The sequence below is a fragment of the Cryptomeria japonica genome, unplaced genomic scaffold, assembly GCF_030272615.1.
Source record: "Cryptomeria japonica unplaced genomic scaffold, Sugi_1.0 HiC_scaffold_245, whole genome shotgun sequence".
NCBI classification, from domain to species: Eukaryota; Viridiplantae; Streptophyta; class Pinopsida; order Cupressales; family Cupressaceae; genus Cryptomeria; species Cryptomeria japonica.
The window spans coordinates 73,803-92,811 of NW_026729067.1; the positions used below are offsets into that span (position 1 = coordinate 73,803).

Sequence of the window (19,009 nt, forward strand, 5' to 3'; positions counted from 1 at the left end):
GAGCCCGGTTTGCCCCGGGTGTGCACCTCGGGTGGGCACCTTGGTGCGCATGCCTTGCCTGGGCTGCGCACCAGGGCGGGCTCAAGATGGCACCCGCGTTCCTTTTTTTTCACTATCTTTCAAAACGGAAATTTTAAAATCTCATTTTTTTTTGCCTTTTTCTGGAAATTAGTGAAGGCAGCGCATCAAAGGTGCGCACCTCGCTGCCCACCACGGTGCGCAACGCCGGTGGGCACCCGGGAGTGCTTCGAAGTGTGCTCCAAGGTGCTGCGTGCACGTTGTCGGAGCCCGGTTTGCCCCGGGTGCGCACCTCGCGTGCACCTTCGTCGGGGTGGGCACCTTGGCTGGGTTTGCCCCGGCTGCGCTCCGAAGCGGGGTTATTGGAGCGCCGCCTCTTTTTTTGTCGGAGCGTTTGGTGGGGTTTCTCGCATTGGCTCTTCCGAGGCCCGGTTGCCACCCTGGCGCGCACGAAGTCGGAAGTAGGGTTAATTGCCCGGGTGCGCACCTTTGCCAGGGTGGGCACCTTACCTGGGCTGCGCACCAGGGCGGGCTCAAGATGGCACGCGCGTTCCGTTTTTTTCACTATCTTTCAAAACGGAAATTTTAAAATCTCCTTTTTTTTTTGCCTTTTCTGGAAATTAGTGAAGGCAGCGCATCAAAGGTGCGCACCTCGCTGCCCACCTTGGTGTGCTCTGAGGTGCGCACCCGGGAGCGCTACGAAGTGTGCTCCAAGGTGCGGCGTGCACGTTGTCGGAGCCCGGTTTGCCCCGGGTGCGCACCTCGCCTGCACCTTGGCCGGGGTGGGCACCTTGGCTGGGTTTGCCCAGGGTGCGCTCCGAAGCGGGGTTACTGGAGCGCCCCCTCTTTTTTTGTCAGAGCGTTTGGTGGGGTTTCTCGCATTGGCTCTTCCCAGGCCCGGTTGTTGGGTGCGCTCCCACCCTGGCGCGCGCGAAGTTGGAAGTTGGATTAATTGCCCGGGCGCGCACCTTCGCCAGGGTGGGCACCTTGGTGCGCACACCTTGGCTGGGCTGCGCACCAGGGCGGGCTCAAGATGGCACCAGCATTCCCTTTTTCTCACTATCTTTCAAAACGGAAATTTTAAAATCTCGTTTTTTTTTTGCCTTTTATGGAAATTAGTGAAGGCATCGCATCAAAGGTGCGCACCTCGCTGCCCACCTTGGTGTGCTCCGAGGTGCCCACCACGGTGCGCAACGCCGGTGCGAACCCGGGAGCGCCCCGATGTGTGCTCCAAGGTGCGGCGTGCACGAAGTCGGACCCCGGTTTGCCCCGGGTGCGCACCTCGCGTGCACCTTGGTGCGCACACCTTGGCTGGGTTGCGCGGCCTGGTGGGCACCATGGTGCGCACCAAGGAGCGCTCCGAAGTGTGCTCCAAGGTGCGGCGTGCACGAAGTCGGAGCCCGGTTTGCCCCGGGTACGCACCTCGCGTGCACCTTCGCCGGGGTGGGCACCTCGGCTGGGTTGCGCGCCCTGGTGCGCACCAAGGAGCGCTCCGAAGTGTGCTCCAAGGTGCGGCGTGCACGAAGTCGGAGCCCGGTTTGCCCCGGGTGCGCACCTTCGCCGCGGTGCGCACCATGGCGTGCACGAAGTCGGAGCCCGGTTTGCCCCGGGTGCGCACCTCGCGTGCACCTTCGGCGGGGTTGCGCGCCCTGGTGGGCACCATGGTGCGCACCAAGGAGCGCTCCGAAGTGTGCTCCAAGGTGCGGCGTGCACGAAGTCGGAGCCCGGTTTGCCCCGGGTGCGCACCTCGCGTGCACCTTCGGCGGGGTTGCGCGCCCTGGTGGGCACCATGGTGCGCACCAAGGAGCGCTCCGAAGTGTGCTCCAAGGTGCGGCGTGCACGAAGTCGGAGCCCGGTTTGCCCCGGGTGCGCACCTCGCGTGCACCTTCGCCGCGGTGGGCACCATGGCGTGCACGAAGTCGGAGCCCGGTTTGCCCCGGGTGCGCACCTCGCGTGCACCTTCGCCGGGGTGGGCACCTCGGCTGGGTTGCGCGCCCTGGTGCGCACCAAGGAGCGCTCCGAAGTGTGCTCCAAGGTGCGGCGTGCACGAAGTCGGAGCCCGGTTTGCCCCGGGTGCGCACCTCGCGTGCACCTTCGCCAGGGTGGGCACCTCGGTGCGCACACCTTCTCAATGTTTTCTTGCCTTTTCTGGAAATTGGTGAAGGCAGCGCATCAAAGGTGCGCACCTCGGTGTGCTCCGAGGTGCGAACCCGAGAGCGCTCCGAGGTGCCCACGAAGTCGAAAGTCGGGTTAATTGCATTGTTTTCCCCGGGTGCGCTCCGAGGTGCGCAACATCGGCGCGCACCAAGGAGGGCTCCGAAGTGTGCTCCAAGGTGCGCACGATGGCGTGCACCTCTGGTGCGCACGATTCGGAGCTCGGTTTGACCGGGGTGCGCACACCTTGGCTGGGTTGCGCACCTTTTGTGCGCTCCAAGGTGCGCACGAAGTCGGAGCTCGGTTTGCCCCGGGTGCGCACCTTCGCCAGGGTGCGCACCTTGATGCGCACGCCTTGGCTGGGCTGCGCACCTTGGTGGGCGCCATGGTGCGCACCTTTCGTGCGCTCCAAGGTGCGCACGAAGTCGGAGCTCGGTTTGCCCCGGGTGCGCACCTTGGTGGGCGCCATGGTGCACTCCGAGGTGCCCAAGATTGGTGCGCACCAAGGAGCGCTCCGAAGTGCGCTCCAAGGTGCGCGCGAAGTCGAAAGTTGGGTTAATTGTCCGGTTTGCCTCGGGTGCGCACCTTGCGTGCACCTTCGCCAGGGTGGGCGCCTTGGTGCGCACACCTTGGCTGGGCTGCGCACACCTTGGCACCCGCGTTTCCTTCATTTTAAATTTTTTTTTTTTACAATCTCTCAAGTGGGAAATTCTATAATCTCAACTTTTTTTGCCTTTTCAGGAAACTTTTGAATGGAGCGCATCATTGGTGCGCTCCGAAGTGTGCTCCAAAGCTCTCTCCAGCTGCGTGCACCTGCCCCGGCCGCGCACCCGGCCCCGCCCAGCTTCGCTCACCTGTCCCGGGCGTCTGGTGCGGAACCTTAGAGTAAGAAACATCACCGTGCACCTTGGCCAACGTGCGCGACTCGACCGAGCGCGCACTGGCCGAGGTGCACACCGATTTCACCTGGGTGCGCGCGCAGCACCTCGGGCGCACCGGGGTGCGCGCACAACGCCCGGGTTGCACCGTGGCCTGTGTGCTCGGGGTGCCTCGGGTGCGCGCTCGGTGTCGCCCCCGCGCGCGCGGTAGTGCGGGCAGCGCACCCCGGCCCGGCCCGGCCCCGACGAGAACGCAAACGGGCAAAAGGTTTATTCAAATAGCATTGCGACGCCCGGCGAAAAACTAAAAAAGGGTGCAACACCGGGACTTCCCGGGAGGTCACCCATCCCAGTACTACTCCGGCCCAAGCGCGCTTAACTGCGGAGTTCTGATGGGATCCGGTGCACTAATGCTGGTATGATCGCACCCGTTATGAGCTTGTCGCAGTGTGTACTTAGCAAACCGCGACCCACGTGCGAATCCACCCCGGCCACCCACCCCCGTCGAGGTGCACACCCTCCCTCGCGAAGTGCGCCCCGTTCGCCAAGTGTGAGCCCTGCCCGGGTGCGCGCACCTTGCTAGGGCGTCGGGTGTGCACCCGGCCCGGCCTACGTGCGTGCACCTGGAGGGGGCGTCGTGTGCGTGCAGTGTCCCGTCTGCAACGCGGTGCCCACACACCACCTCGGGCGCAACGACCTGCGCTCACATGTGGGCCGAGTGCACCTTGGTGCATGTTCGGGGCGCCTCGGGTGCACGCTCGATCTTGCCCCGGTGCACCAAGGCGCTCGGTTTGCCCCGGGTGCGCACTTGGTGCAAGGTGGGCACCCAAAATAGGGATCAAGCACCAAAACACAAGTTTCGGGATGCAAAATGGGACCCAAGGACCACAAATGCGTTCCAAGACCCATGATGGGTCCACGAGAACAAAAATGTGTTCCGAGACTTAATAAACAAATATTGGGTTTTAGGAGAAGAAACATGCTCTGATGCCCAAAACGAGAATCGACCCCGAAAAGGCCACAGGCCAAAAGTGGGATGCGAGACAAAAAAAAATGGGACCCGAGGACCAAAATTGGGTTCCCAGGTCGAAGACAGGGCAACCGGACAAGAAACGACCTCTAAGGCTCGAAATGAGTCCCGACGACTAAAACTTGACAAGAAGCACCCATCAGGCACCCAACTCGACACCCATGGGATGCCGACCCACCCGGGCTTCCACCTAGCACACCTTGGCACCCACCCACCCTCGCACCCAACCTCGCACCCAACTTAGCACCTTTGAACCCACATTGGCACTCACCCTGACCCTGGCACCTTGGAACCCACATTGGCACTCACCTTGACCCTGGCACCCACCTTTGCACTCACCTTGGGACCCACCCTGGCTCCCACCTCGGCACCCACCCAGACACCCACCTTGGTTCCTTGGCACCCACCTTGGATCCTTGGCACCCACCCCGACACCCACCTTGGCACGCAACTTGGCTACTTGCCACCCACCTTGGCTCCTTGACGCCCACCCCGACAACCACCCCGTGACCTACCCTGGCTAGGGTTGGTGCACACCCACCCTGGTGCCCACCTTGGCACCCACCCTATGACCCACCTTGGCACGCACCTTAGTACCCACCCCGTTACCCACCCTAGGACCCACCCCGTGACCCACCTTGGCCAGGGTGGGTGCACCCACCCTGGTGCCCACCTTGGCACCCACCCATCCTAGCACCCAGCCTGTGACCGGGCTTGGAACCCAACCTTGCACCCGCACCCGTCTTGGCCAGTGTGGGTGCGCACCCATCCTGGCACCCACGTTGTGACACACCCTTTAACCCACGCACCCTAGCACCCACGTTGGCACCCACCTTGGAACCCAACCTAGCAACTTGGCACCCACCCCGTGACCCACCTTGGCATCCACCATAGCAGTCGCCGACTTGGCACCCACCTCGGCACCCACCTTGACACTTGTGGACCCACCTTGCCACTCACCCTAGCATCGACCCATCCTAGCACCCACCCTGGCACCTTTGCACCCTAGCACTCACCCATCCTAGCACCTAACCTGTGACCCACCTTGACACTCACCCTCGCACCCACCTTGGAACCCAACCTAGCACCCACCCACCCTGACACCAACCCTAGCACCTACCCACCCTTGCACCCACCCTGTGACCCATCTTGGCACCCACCCATCCTACCACTCAACCTATCACCCACCTTCTCACCCACCTTGGCATCCACCTTAGCACCCACCCACACTGGCACCTTGGCACCCACCTCGGGCAAGGTGGGTGCACACCCACCCTGGCACCCAATTTAGAACCCACCGAGCATGTTACCCACCTTGGCACCCACATTGCAGCCCACCCTAGTACCCACCCTATGACCCACATTGGCATCCACACCCTAGCACCCAGGCACCTCGACACCCGCCTTGACACCCACCCTAGCACTGAACCTGTGACCCACCTTGGAACTCACCCTAGAACCCACCCACCCTGTGAACCACCTTGGCATCCACCTTAGCACCCACCCACCTTGGCACCCACTCTAGCACTCACCCATCCTAACACCCAACTTGTTACCCACCTTGGCACCCGCCCTCGCGTCCACCTTGAAACCCACCCTAGCACCCACCCACGCAGGAGCCCACCTTGGCACCCAACCTAACACCCACGCATCCTGGCACCCAACTTGTGACCCACCTTGGAACCCACCCTAGTACCCACCTTTGAACCCACTATATCACCAACCCACCTTGGCACCCACCCTATGACCCTCTTTGGAATCCACCCTAGCACGCACCCACCCTGGCACCCACCATGGAGCGCACCCTAGCACCCACCCACCTCGGCACGCACCTCAACACCCACCTTGGTGTGCGCACTGCGCCAACCTCTCAAAGACCCTATGTGGTGCGCTCCAAAGTGTACACCTTTGGTGCGCTCCAAGGTGCGCACCTTTGGTGCACACCGAGGTGCACACCAAAGTGTGCACCGAGGTGAGCACCAAAGTGCACTCCAGGGTGCACACCAAGGCGTGCACCTTTGGTGCGGTCAATGCAAACGAATTCGGAAGTTGGGGTCGATGTCCTAATCGCTGCTGCAGACTACACGTATGAGAATCGGACAAATAGCTTTATATAGGGGAGGTGTTGCGTTTGATGGGTCGACTCCCCTGGTTGTGTGCACTGCACCAACTTCAAAGACCCTGTCTTGTTTAAGAAGTCAAAAGTTGGGGTGGATGTCCTAATCATTGCTGCAGTCTACGCATGTATGAGAATCAGACAAATAGCTTATATAGGGGAGGTGTTGCATTCGGTGGGTTGACTCCCCTGGTTGTGCGCACTGCGCCAACCTCAAAGACCCCGCATAGCAGAAGAAGTCGGAAGTCGGATTTTGGTGAGCACCAAGGCGTGCACCTTTGGTGCGGTCAACGCAGACGAATTCAGAAGTTGGGGTGGATGTCCTAATCGTTGTTGCAGGCTACACATGTATGAGAATCAGACAAATAGCTTATATAGGGGAGGTGTTGGGTTTGATGGGTCAACTCCCTTGGTTGTGCGCATTACGCCAACCTCAAAGACCTTGTTTTCGTTAAGAAGTCAAAAGTTGGGGTCAATGTCCTAATGGCTCCTGCAGGCTACACATGTATGAGAATCGGACAAATAGCTTATATAGGGGAGGTGTTGGGTTTGATGGGTCGACTCCCCTGGTTGTGCGCATTACGTCAACCTCAAAGACCTTGTTTTCGTTAAGAAGTCAAAAGTTGGGGTCGATGTCCTAATTGCTCCTGTAGACTACACATGTATGAGAATCAGACAAATAGCTTATATAGGGGAGGTGTTGGGTTTGATGGGTTGACTCCCCTAGTTGTTCGCATTACACCAACCTCAAAGACCTTGTTTTCGTTTAGAAGCCGAAAGTTGGGGTCGATGTCCTAATTGCTCCTGCAGGCTACGCATGTATGAGAATCAGACAAATAGCTTATATAGGGGAGGTGTTGGGTTTGATGGGTCGACTCCCCTGGTTGTGCGCATTGCGCCAACCTCAAAGACCCTGCATTGCGGATGAAGTCGAAAGTCAGAGTTTGGTGTGCTACAAGGTGTGGTCGAAGGTGCTCACCTAGGTGTGCACCTTTGGAGCACAGGAAAAGTGCCCTCCAAAAGTGCGCACCTTTGGAGTGCACAAAAGTGCCCTCCAAAAGTGCGCACCTTTGGAGCGCAGAAAAGTGCCCTCCAAAAAGTGCCCTCCAAAAGTGCGCACCTTTGGAGCGCAGAAAAGTGCCCTCCAAAAAGTGCCCTCCAAAAGTGCGCACCTTTGGAGCGCAGAAAAGTGCCCTCCAAAAAGTGCCCTCCAAAAGTGCGCACCTTTGGAGCGCAGAAAAGTGCCCTCCAAAAAGTGCCCTCCAAAAGTGCGCACCTTTGGAGCGCAGAAAAGTGCCCTCCAAAAAGTGCCCTCCAAAAGTGCGCACCTTTGGAGCGCAGAAAAGTGCCCTCCAAAAAGTGCCCTCCAAAAGTGCGCACCTTTGGAGCGCAGAAAAGTGCCCTCCAAAAAGTGCCCTCCAAAAGTGCGCACCTTTGGAGCGCAGAAAAGTGCCCTCCAAAAAGTGCCCTCCAAAAGTGCGCACCTTTGGAGCGCAGAAAAGTGCCCTCCAAAAAGTGCCCTCCAAAAGTGCGCACCTTTGGAGCGCAGAAAAGTGCCCTCCAAAAAGTGCCCTCCAAAAGTGCGCACCTTTGGAGCGCAGAAAAGTGCCCTCCAAAAGTGCGCACTTTTGGTGCGCACCAAGGCGCTGGTTCGGTCGTTGCAGGCGAGTTCGGAAGTTGGGGTCGATGTCCTGAGCGGAGGTGCAAACTACACAGGTGTCGGAATCGGACAAATAGCTTATATAGGGGAGGTGTATGCTTCGATGGGTCGACTCCCCAGGTTGAGCGCACCGCGCCAACCTCAAAGACCCTACGGTATGGATGAAGTCGGAAGTTGGGTCCGATGACCGATTCGATTAGTAGGTATGCTCATGAGGTCGGAATTTGGGTCCGATGACCTGCCATGTGCAGGAAGGCGAATGTTGACACTGTGCGTTGCAAGGTGCACACCAAGGCGCTGGTGCGGTCTTTTTAGTCGAGTTCGGAAGTTGGGGTCGATGTCCTGATCGGAGGTGCAAGCTACACAGGTGTGGGAATCGGACAAATAGCTTATATAGGGGAGGTGTATGCTTCGTTGGGTCGACTCCCCGGGTTGAGCGCACCGCGCCAACCTCAAAGACCCTACGGTATGGATGAAGTCGGAAGTTGGGTCCGATGACCGATTCGATATGTAGGCATACTCGCGAGGTCGGAATTTGGGTCCGATGACCTGCCACGTGCAGGAAGGCGAATGTTGGCACTGTGCGTTGCAAGGTGCGCACCAAGGCGCTGGTTCGGTCGTTGGAGGCGAGTTCGGAAGTTGGGGTCGATGTCTTGATCGGAGGTGCAAACTACACAGGTGTGGGAATCGGACAAATAGCTTATATAGGGGAGGTGTATGCTTCGTTGGGTCGACTCCCCGGGTTGAGCGCACCGCGCCAACCTCAAAGACCCTACGGTATGGATGAAGTCGGAAGTTGGGTCCGATGACCGATTCGATATGTAGGCATACTCGCGAGGTCGGAATTTGGGTCCGATGACCTGCCATGTGCAGGAAGGCGAATGTTGGGACTGTGCGTCGCAAGGTGCGCACCAAGGCGCTGGTGCCGTCGTTGCAGTCGAGTTCGGAAGTTGGGGTCGATGTCCTGGTCAGAGGTGCAAACTACACAGGTGTGGGAATCGGACAAATAGCTTATATAGGGGAGGTGTATGCTTCGATGGGTCGACTCCCTGGGTTGAGCGCACCGCGCCAACCTCAAAGACCCTACAGTATGGATGAAGTCGGAAGTTGGGTCCGATGACCGATTCGATACGTAGGCATATTGGCGAGGTCTGAATTTGTGTCCGATGACCTGCCATGCGCAGGAAGGCGGAATTTGGGTCCGATGACCGAGTTGATGGCGTGCCATGCGCAGAAAGGCGGAATTTGGGTCCGATGACCGAGTTGATGTTGATGGCCCGCCATGCACAGGAAGGCGGAATTTGGGTCCGATGACCGATTTGAAGGCGTGCCATACGCAAAAAGGCGGAGTTTGGGTCCGATGACCGAGTTGATATTGATGGCCCGCCATGCGCAGGAAGGCGGAATTTGGGTCCGATGACCTGACATACGCATGGAGTCCGACTCGGGGGCCGATGTTCGATTCGATGACTTGCATTGTGGGTAAAGTCGGAAGTTGTGGTCTTTGACCCGATTCGATGACCAGACTTCGGCTGCTTGAGAATCGGACAAATAACTTATATAGGGGAGGTAGTGTTCTCGAGCATCCTCCCCCCGTGCCCGTTTATGTCGATTGATGCTGGTGCTCGACTGGTTGGAGCGCTCGGATGCAAAAATCTTGCACCAGGATTTATCGATTGTGATGGACACGGCAAGTCTCCTGATTGCTATGCAGGAGCTCATCGTGAATCTCTATGCGGCCTTGGTATGGACTCGACCTGCGGAATGGTTCGGCAATGGTAGTCGCTCCAACACGTCCTTGCAATGGCCACAGAGGTGATTCGACTAGAGCTCCAGTCTAGCTTTTGGGTTGCTTGGCGGACTGGTATAGCCGCGATCGAGTTCCGGCCATGAACGTTTTAGATAGCTCTTGGGCTTTCTGGGACGGAAGTCGGAAGTTTGGGCTGTTGTCCGATTTGATGACCATTCTTCGGATGTGTGAGAATCGGACAAATAACTTATATAGGGGACTGTGTTGTCTCACGCAGCCCCCTCCGTGCCCCTCTATCTCGACCGATGTTGGTGCTTGAAAGGGTTGGGATCGCTCGGATTTATAAACGTGCACCACCATTTGTCGAGTGTGAGGGACGCGGCAGGTCTCCTAAATGCTATGCGGGCGCTCTCTGAGAATCTCTATCCGGCCTCGACACAGACTAGTCTTGCTGAATGGTTTGGCACTGGTAGTCGATCCAACACGTCGTTGTTGTGGCCGCCTAGGCGATTCGATTCGAGCCCCCGTCTAGCTTTTGGGTTGCTTGGCGGATTTTGCCCTATCCGCAAGTGAGCTCGGTCCCTAAACGTTCGAGAAACCCGATTGCTATGCGCCGACTCTCTTTCTTGCGAGCCTCCATCTAGCTTTTGGGTCTCTACGGAACGGAAGTCGGAATCTGGGACCGTTGTTTGATTCGACGAGGCAGACTACGGTTGTGCGAGAATCGGACAAATAACTTATATAGGGGATGTCACGGGCTTTGGGAGTTAAGCCTGTGCGGCACCGACAAGTCCCGACCCGACTCGGATCCGTTCAAGGTCAGAGACCTTCGGCCTACGCCTCGTCCCTTCCAATATTGCGCTAAAGCGGAATGCACAATGAAAATGCAGATCGACTTGCTCCCAGAATGCATAAAAGGATACGATGCAATGCGGAATAAAATAGACAACACAACATTCAAAGGTGGGGCGAGGTGCCCATATCCTTTATTATTATCCTCAAAGATTACAATGCTGGATAGAACTCGGTATTGAGAAATACCGGTCGCCCCCAAATGGATTGCCCAGCCAGCCAATCTGACTCGGACAAGTTACAAAGAGTCCCTTCGACTCAGACTGGGATCGGCTCGCTCGAGAGGAGAACCAGTTAGCTCCTCGAGGTGCCAGATCGCCAAGTCACAAGACCCCAATGCTCGCCTGAGCAATAAAGTCCCTCGCTGCAATACTCGCACTCAGACTTGCGACGCCGAAGACTCGCATCTGTCTGCTCGTCTGCTCGCTGCCGAATGCTTGATCGCTGATGATCCTGATTCTGAATCTGCCTCTGCTTCTTCCTTGCCAAGAATGAGCATCCCGCTCATCTTATATACTGGAGGGTCGGACCCAAATAAAAGAGCCGTTGGGCGGATAGGGCCGGCCCAAAAGGAATCCCGCCAATGGAAAATTAGCGCCCATATAGGTCCGGACTCATATGAGTTAAGTCCGCGCTAAGAAGAACATCGGCCAAGTCCCATGTCGGCCCCCGCCAAAGAAATAAAACATATCGGCCCCGCCGATGAAATGAATTAAGTCGGCTGTGTGAAACACCAATTCCATGTCGGCTATGCAAAAGAAAGAGTTCCGATGCAAAATGGAACCCCACTAAGGCTGGACCCGATCCAAAAACTGTGCAAGTATTCTGCCCAATGCAGACCCGTTACATCCTCCCCCACTAAACTAGTGGCGGCGCCCTCGACGCCAGCACCCCTGCACAAAGCACTGGGAGGCATTGACCCAGAAATCTACTCCTGTCTGGGCGGGTTCCTCCTGGAGAGGAACTCCATGATTATCTCCTCGTCTCGCCATAACGACTCACTGCGTTCCCAGGAAGCGGAGTCGCGTCCCTGTCCTTCGAACATCACCAAGAACTCACGGATGCCGTTCTTGCCTCCTCCTCGTGTTCGCATTGCAAGGACCTGGCTGACTCTGCGGTCCGGATTGTCCAACACATTCGCCGGGCCTCTGTTCGGAATATTTCTTATCAGATCTTCGTCATCTGGACCAAAGACTTCGCCGGGTAGACGAAGCAATCTGTCCCAAAGTGGTTCATACGGCCTTGTCTCATGTTCCTCCCAGGTCCAGTGATCCACGGCCTCAGAACAACTCGCCATGATTTCCAAGGATTTCCGAGTACTCTCTTCGTCGGATAGATTGGTGCTACCTCCGATCGACATCAAGTCGCCATAACGGATTATTCCCTGTCGATCCCAAGTGGTGAAGATATCATCTTCACAAAGAGCCTCATTGAACCCAATGAAGTCTGGAAAGGTATCAATGTGTAACTGAACAGGTCCCCCTTCTTGTCTCCTGAAAGTGAGGGATGCTGAAGTGAAACTTCCTGCCTGTGCCTGTTCAGGAGAAGTGACATCGCCCTGCGATCCACCTCCTCTAGCCATGACATCCCGGGTAGGTCGGGATTCTTCTTCATCATTCGCATGCTGGTTTATCAAACGTAAGGTGCCCAATCTCTTCTTGGTGCTCACCTCGGGAATGTCTTGATTCATGACTTCCCTAGCTGCGACGATCTTAACATCGTCCAAGCAGGCCAACCCCTGCGGCTCTGCTCCTACCGGCTTGCAAACAAACTTGTGTGCCAACAATTCCGCCAACTGATCTAGTTTGGCGCTGAAAGGATCTGCCTTGGCTTCTGGCTGTTCCATCCAGACCCAACGTTGCAAAGCTTCCGAACAACTTGCCACGAGCTCGGATGCACGGGGGTAGTCTTCCGATCGAAATTCTCCTCCAGAACCGAGAACTAGCAAATCTCTCAAGGAGATGACTCCGCTGTTCTCCCATCTATCCAAGATGTCTACCTCCGAGTAGATGTCTGGCAACTCGGCGGACCCTGTCAAGATCTCGAAATCCACATAAAGTCGGGCTGAGCCTCCTCTCAGTCGTCGGAACAAAAGACTGGTGGTTCGAGTGTTGGTAAGGAAGTCGTTCCCCAACGGTTCCTTTGGCTGCTTTGTTTTGTCCCGCCTAATCCTTTCGAACTCATACAGGCCAAGCAAGACATCCTTCGATGTCGTCTTGCCCCGGTTTGGTACAGTAAGAGCTGATCTCTCTATCAAAACTCTTTTCAGCAACTCAAATGCTGACTGCTGCTTATCGCCCCATTTCCATCCGCGGTCCTTCTTCAACAGATCCGTCAAGGGGCTCGCAATCCGGGAATAGCCTGCTACAAACTTGCGATAGTAGTTAGCTAAACCAAGGAACTGTCTCACCTCATGCACATTGCGAAGCGGCTCCCAGTCTCGGATTGCCTGAAGCTTCTCCGGGTCTGGTCGGATCTGGCCATGACCAAGAATATGGCCCAGAAACGGCACTTCCTTCTGCGCAAAAGCACACTTTTCCTTCTTTGCGAACAGCTGATGTTCTCTCAACAAAGCAAACACCTCCTGAAGGTGCCGCTTGTGTTCCTCCATGTCTCGACTGTATACCAAAATGTCATCCAGATACACAACAACGCACTTGTCCAATAATGAGCGAAACACATCGTTCATCAAGGTGCTGAAGGTTGCAGGAGCGTTAGTGAGACCAAAAGGCATAACCAAGAATTCATAGCTACCATACCTCGTCGTGATCGCGGTCTTCTCCTCATCACCTGGCGCGATCCTGATCTGATAGTAACCCTGCCTCAGGTCCAACTTGGTGAACACTCTTGCATCGACCAGTCGATCAAAGCTATCCGCTATGAGAGGTAACGGATACTTGTTCTTGATGGTGAGCTTGTTCAAAGCTCGATAGTCCACACACATCCGAAGGCTTCCATCCTTCTTGCGCTGGAACAATACTGGAGCAGCATAAGGTGATCTGGAGGGACGCAAGTACCCTGCCTCAGCGAGCTCTGCCAACTGCTTCCTCAACTCTTCCATCTCTGGTGCGGAGAGTCGATAAGGAGCCTTCGCTGGTGGTCTTGCCCCTGACTCCAGTTCGATCCTGTGATCAACGTGCCTCCTCGGTGGTAACACAGCTGGGAGCTGGTCTGGCATAACATCCGCAAACTCGGACAACACATCCTGGATCGCCGAGGTGTTAGAGGGTCCTGACGACTCTCCTTCATCCCAATCTCCAATCAGTGCGGCCAAAAACAACTCCTCCTGCCTTCCCTTGCCAACCCGCTTAGCACTGAGCGCATTCAACAGGAGATCCTGTTCCACGCTCTTCATCATCGGAACCATACTTGGTCTGCTCGGATCCAATATCAGCAAACAGCTCAAGTGTGGCACCACAGCTGCTGATGCCGACCTCAAGAACTCCTGCCCGAGTATGAGATCGAACTCATTCATTCCAATGGCGATCAAATCAAGCACACCCTGCCACGACCCAACTCGGATGACTTCCTTATGGATCTCACCGCTCACCTGCTGCGCGGGTGCGGTCACCGCCTTGAACTGATTTGTAGTGGGCTCGATCTTGAGTCCAAGCTTCTTCGCTCGGCATGCGGAGATGTAGTTGTGGGTGGCACCTGAATCCACCATAGCTAGCACCTTCTTGTTGCCAAAGAAAGTCTCCACAAAACACAACTCGTGCTTATCGGCCACTTCGGTAGAATGTTGCACTGCATTCAGGAGTTGCAAGGTGCTCATTGCGGGCAACTTCTTCTCCTCGAACAACAGCGCGTTGATCCTACTCCGATCTGGACAGCTCCGTGCCCAGTGATCATCTTTGCCACAGATGAAACACCCTGGATCACGATCCTTCTTCTTCTCAGTCTGTGTGTGATCTTTCTTCTTCGGGTTACCTTCTCCATTCGACTTCTTCGGTTTCTTCTTCCTGGGCTCGCCGTTAGGATCAGAAGGAGGTCCGCCTCCCTTCTTCTCTTTCCGGCGGAAGTTCTTCTTGTAGTCTGTTCGAGCTCCACCAAAGCCCCTAGCTGCATCGCCCTTATAATCGAGCAGCCCATCCGCAACTGTGATCGCCTCGGCCAAAGTCTGAACTTTCTGTCTCCTCAGCTCATCCTTCGCCCAGGGTTGCAGACCCTTAGTGAAGAGGAATAACTTCTCGAAGTCGCTCAACTTGGTGCATTCCAAATCCAACACCTGAAATGCCTTGACATACTCTCGAATAGTGCCAGTATGCTTGAGTTCATCGAACCTGGATCGGATGATCCAATCCGAATTCCCAGGTCGGAATTGATCATGAAGCGCTGCCTTCAAGTCAGCCCAGGACTTGATCGGTTTCACCGTCTTCCCAGCGCGTTCATCTGCCTGATGCGTTCGCCACCACAGCTTCGCACTGCCGGTAAGGTATGTTGCAATATCCTTGACCTGTGCCTCATCAGACGTCTTCGGTGCACACGACAGGTACTCCTCAACATCCCAGAAGAAATTATCAAGTGCCTTGTCATCGCGCTCACCGTCATAAGTTCCAACTCGAGTTGCCTTAGAACCATGCGTTCCTCCCTGCAACAACGAATGGAAGATCTGTTGCCCCTCTTTGAGGAAGCGGATCTCTTCCCTCAAAGACTCTATCTGTTCCGCCAGCTTCGACCACTCTGCCGTCATGCGCTCCTCGAGGTCGGACTGTTCCAGGTCCTCGAGTCGATTTTCATGGTCTTGGAGCCAATCGCGGTGCTTCGGATCTTTCCCCTTCGAAGACACCTTCGCAGCCTTACTCTCAGGTTGCACGACCTCCACTTCATGCTGACTATCTGTATCTGCCATCTTTCGATCTGCACAGCCCCGGATCTGATCCGAAGCTCTGATACCAACTGTCACGGGCTTTGGGAGTTAAGCCTGTGCGGCACCGACAAGTCCCGACCCGACTCGGATCCGTTCAAGGTCAGAGACCTTCGGCCTACGCCTCGTCCCTTCCAATATTGCGCTAAAGCGGAATGCACAATGAAAATGCAGATCGACTTGCTCCCAGAATGCATAAAAGGATACGATGCAATGCGGAATAAAATAGACAACACAACATTCAAAGGTGGGGCGAGGTGCCCATATCCTTTATTATTATCCTCAAAGATTACAATGCTGGATAGAACTCGGTATTGAGAAATACCGGTCGCCCCCAAATGGATTGCCCAGCCAGCCAATCTGACTCGGACAAGTTACAAAGAGTCCCTTCGACTCAGACTGGGATCGGCTCGCTCGAGAGGAGAACCAGTTAGCTCCTCGAGGTGCCAGATCGCCAAGTCACAAGACCCCAATGCTCGCCTGAGCAATAAAGTCCCTCGCTGCAATACTCGCACTCAGACTTGCGACGCCGAAGACTCGCATCTGTCTGCTCGTCTGCTCGCTGCCGAATGCTTGATCGCTGATGATCCTGATTCTGAATCTGCCTCTGCTTCTTCCTTGCCAAGAATGAGCATCCCGCTCATCTTATATACTGGAGGGTCGGACCCAAATAAAAGAGCCGTTGGGCGGATAGGGCCGGCCCAAAAGGAATCCCGCCAATGGAAAATTAGCGCCCATATAGGTCCGGACTCATATGAGTTAAGTCCGCGCTAAGAAGAACATCGGCCAAGTCCCATGTCGGCCCCCGCCAAAGAAATAAAACATATCGGCCCCGCCGATGAAATGAATTAAGTCGGCTGTGTGAAACACCAATTCCATGTCGGCTATGCAAAAGAAAGAGTTCCGATGCAAAATGGAACCCCACTAAGGCTGGACCCGATCCAAAAACTGTGCAAGTATTCTGCCCAATGCAGACCCGTTACAGGGGAGGTGTTGACTGGAGCATTCTCCCCCGTGCCCCTCTAACTCGACCAATGCTGGCGCTCGAACGGTGGTAGCGCTCGGATTTTCATTGAGCGCCAGCATTGGTCGATTTAGAGGGGCATGCGAGATTCCCGAATGCTATGCGAGGGCTCTAACGGAAATGTCTATTGGTTTCGGTATGGATGCAATTGCGAGTGGTTCGGCAAAGGTAGTCGTTCCGATGCGTCCATGTCGTGGCCAAATCGATAATTCGATTTGAGCCCTCGTATAGCATTTGGGTCTCTCGATGTGATTCCGCATTCCAGTCCCTTTGGGCACTGCTTGAGCCGCATCCCAGGGGGTTCCCTTCCCAATAATCTGCCTCGCAACCCGATTGCTATGCGGTGAGGCTCCTCGGCCGCCTCGGAACTATCTGTGTATCAGACGCATCGCGGGATAAGGGGTTGGCAACGGTAGTCGCCCCAAGCGCGTCCGATGCTTGGACCATTCCGAGGCGGCCCTGAAGCCTCTTCCGTCTAGCCGTTGGGTCCTTCTCGCCGCATCCCTCGCCTCGCACCCCGATTGCTATGCGGTGAGGCTCCTCGGCCGCCTCGGAACTATCTGTGTATCGGACGCGTCGCGGGATAAGGGGTTGTCACTGGTAGTCGCCCCAAGCGCGTCCGATGCTTGGACCATTCCGAGGCGGCCCTGAAGCCTCTTCCGTCTAGCCGTTGGGTCCTTCTCGCCGCATCCCTCGCCTCGCACCCCGATTGCTATGCGGTGAGGCTCCTCGGCCGCCTCGGAACTATCTGTGTATCGGACGCGTCGCGGGATAAGGGGTTGTCATTGGTAGTCGCCCCAAGCGCGTCCGATGCTTGGACCATTCCGAGGCGGCCCTGAAGCCTCTTCCGTCTAGCCGTTGGGTCCTTCTCGCCGCATCCCTCGCCTCGCACCCCGATTGCTATGCGGTGAGGCTCCTCGGCCGCCTCGGAACTATCTGTGTATCGGACGCGTCGCGGGATAAGGGGTTGTCACTGGTAGTCGCCCCAAGCGCGTCCGATGCTTGGACCATTCCGAGGCGGCCCTGAAGCCTCTTCCGTCTAGCCGTTGGGTCCTTCTCGCCGCATCCCTCGCCTCGCACCCCGATTGCTATGCGGTGAGGCTCCTCGGCCGCCTCGGAACTATCTGTGTATCGGACGCGTCGCGGGATAAGGGGTTGTCACTGGTAGTCGCCCCAAGCGCGTTCGATGCTTGGACCATTCCGAGGCGGCCCTGAAGCCTCTTCCGTCTAGCCGTTGGGTCCTTCTCGCCGCATCCCTCGCCTCGCACCCCGATTGCTATGCGGTGAGGCTCCTCGGCCGCCTTGGAACTATCTGTGTATCGGACGCGTCGCGGGATAAGGGGTTGTCACTGGTAGTCGCCCCAAGCGCGTCCGATGCTTGGACCATTCCGAGGCGGACCCGAAGCCTCTTCCGTCTAGCCGTTGGGTCCTTCTCGCCGCATCCTTCGCCTCGCACCCCGATTGCTATGCGGTGAGGCTCCTCGGCCGCCTCGGAACTATCTGTGTATCGGACGCGTCGCGGGATAAGGGGTTGTCACTGGTAGTCGCCCCAAGCGCGTCCGATGCTTGGACCATTCCGAGGCGGACCCGAAGCCTCTTCCGTCTAGCCGTTGGGTCCTTCTCGCCGCATCCCTCGCCTCGCACCCCGATTGCTATGCGGTGAGGCTCCTCGGCCGCCTTGGAACTATCTGTGTATCGGACGCGTCGCGGGATAAGGGGTTGTCACTGGTAGTCGCCCCAAGCGCGTCCGATGCTTGGACCATTCCGAGGCGGACCCGAAGCCTCTTCCGTCTAGCCGTTGGGTCCTTCTCGCCGCATCCCTCGCCTCGCACCCCGATTGCTATGCGGTGAGGCTCCTCGGCCGCCTTGGAACTATCTGTGTATCGGACGCGTCGCGGGATAAGGGGTTGTCACTGGTAGTCGCCCCAAGCGCGTCCGATGCTTGGACCATTCCGAGGCGGACCCGAAGCCTCTTCCGTCTAGCCGTTGGGTCCTTCTCGCCGCATCCCTCGCCTCGCACCCCGATTGCTATGCGGTGAGGCTCCTCGGCCGCCTTGGAACTATCTGTGTATCGGACGCGTCGCGGGATAAGGGGTTGTCACTGGTAGTCGCCCCAAGCGCGTCCGATGCTTGGACCATTCCGAGGCGGCCCCGAAGCCTCTTCCGTCTAGCCGTTGGGTCCTTCTCGCCGCATCCCTCGCCTCGCACCCCGATTGCTATGCGGTGAGGCTCCTCGGCCGCCTTGGAACTATCTGTGTATCGGACGCGTCGCGGGATAAGGGGTTGTCACTGGTAGTCGCCCCAAGCGCGTCCGATGCTTGGACCATTCCGAGGCGGCCCCGAAGCCTCTTCCGTGTAGCCGTTGGGTCCTTCTCGCCGCATCCCTCGCCTCGCACCCCGATTGCTATGCGGTGAGGCTCCTCGGCCGCCTTGGAACTATCTGTGTATCGGACGCGTCGCGGGATAAGGGGTTGTCACTGGTAGTCGCCCCAAGCGCGTCCGATGCTTGGACCATTCCGAGGCGGACCTGAAGCCTCTTCCCTCTAGCCGTTGGGGCTTTCTCGCCGCATCCCTCGCCTCGCACCCTGATTGCTATGCTGTGAGGCTCCTCGGCCGCCTTGGAACTATCTGTGTATCGGACGCATCGCGGGATAAGGGGT

General features: G+C 57.0%; 1 non-coding gene across 1 annotated transcript; it reads right to left on the reverse strand.

Annotated features, from left to right (window-relative positions):
* Positions 1-3,361: 3,361 nt before the first annotated feature.
* LOC131869366 (5S ribosomal RNA) lies at positions 3,362-3,480 on the reverse strand. The gene has a single exon (XR_009367750.1). It is a non-coding gene; the product is annotated as a 5S ribosomal RNA (ribosomal RNA).
* Between the last annotated feature and the right edge of the window lie 15,529 nt (positions 3,481-19,009).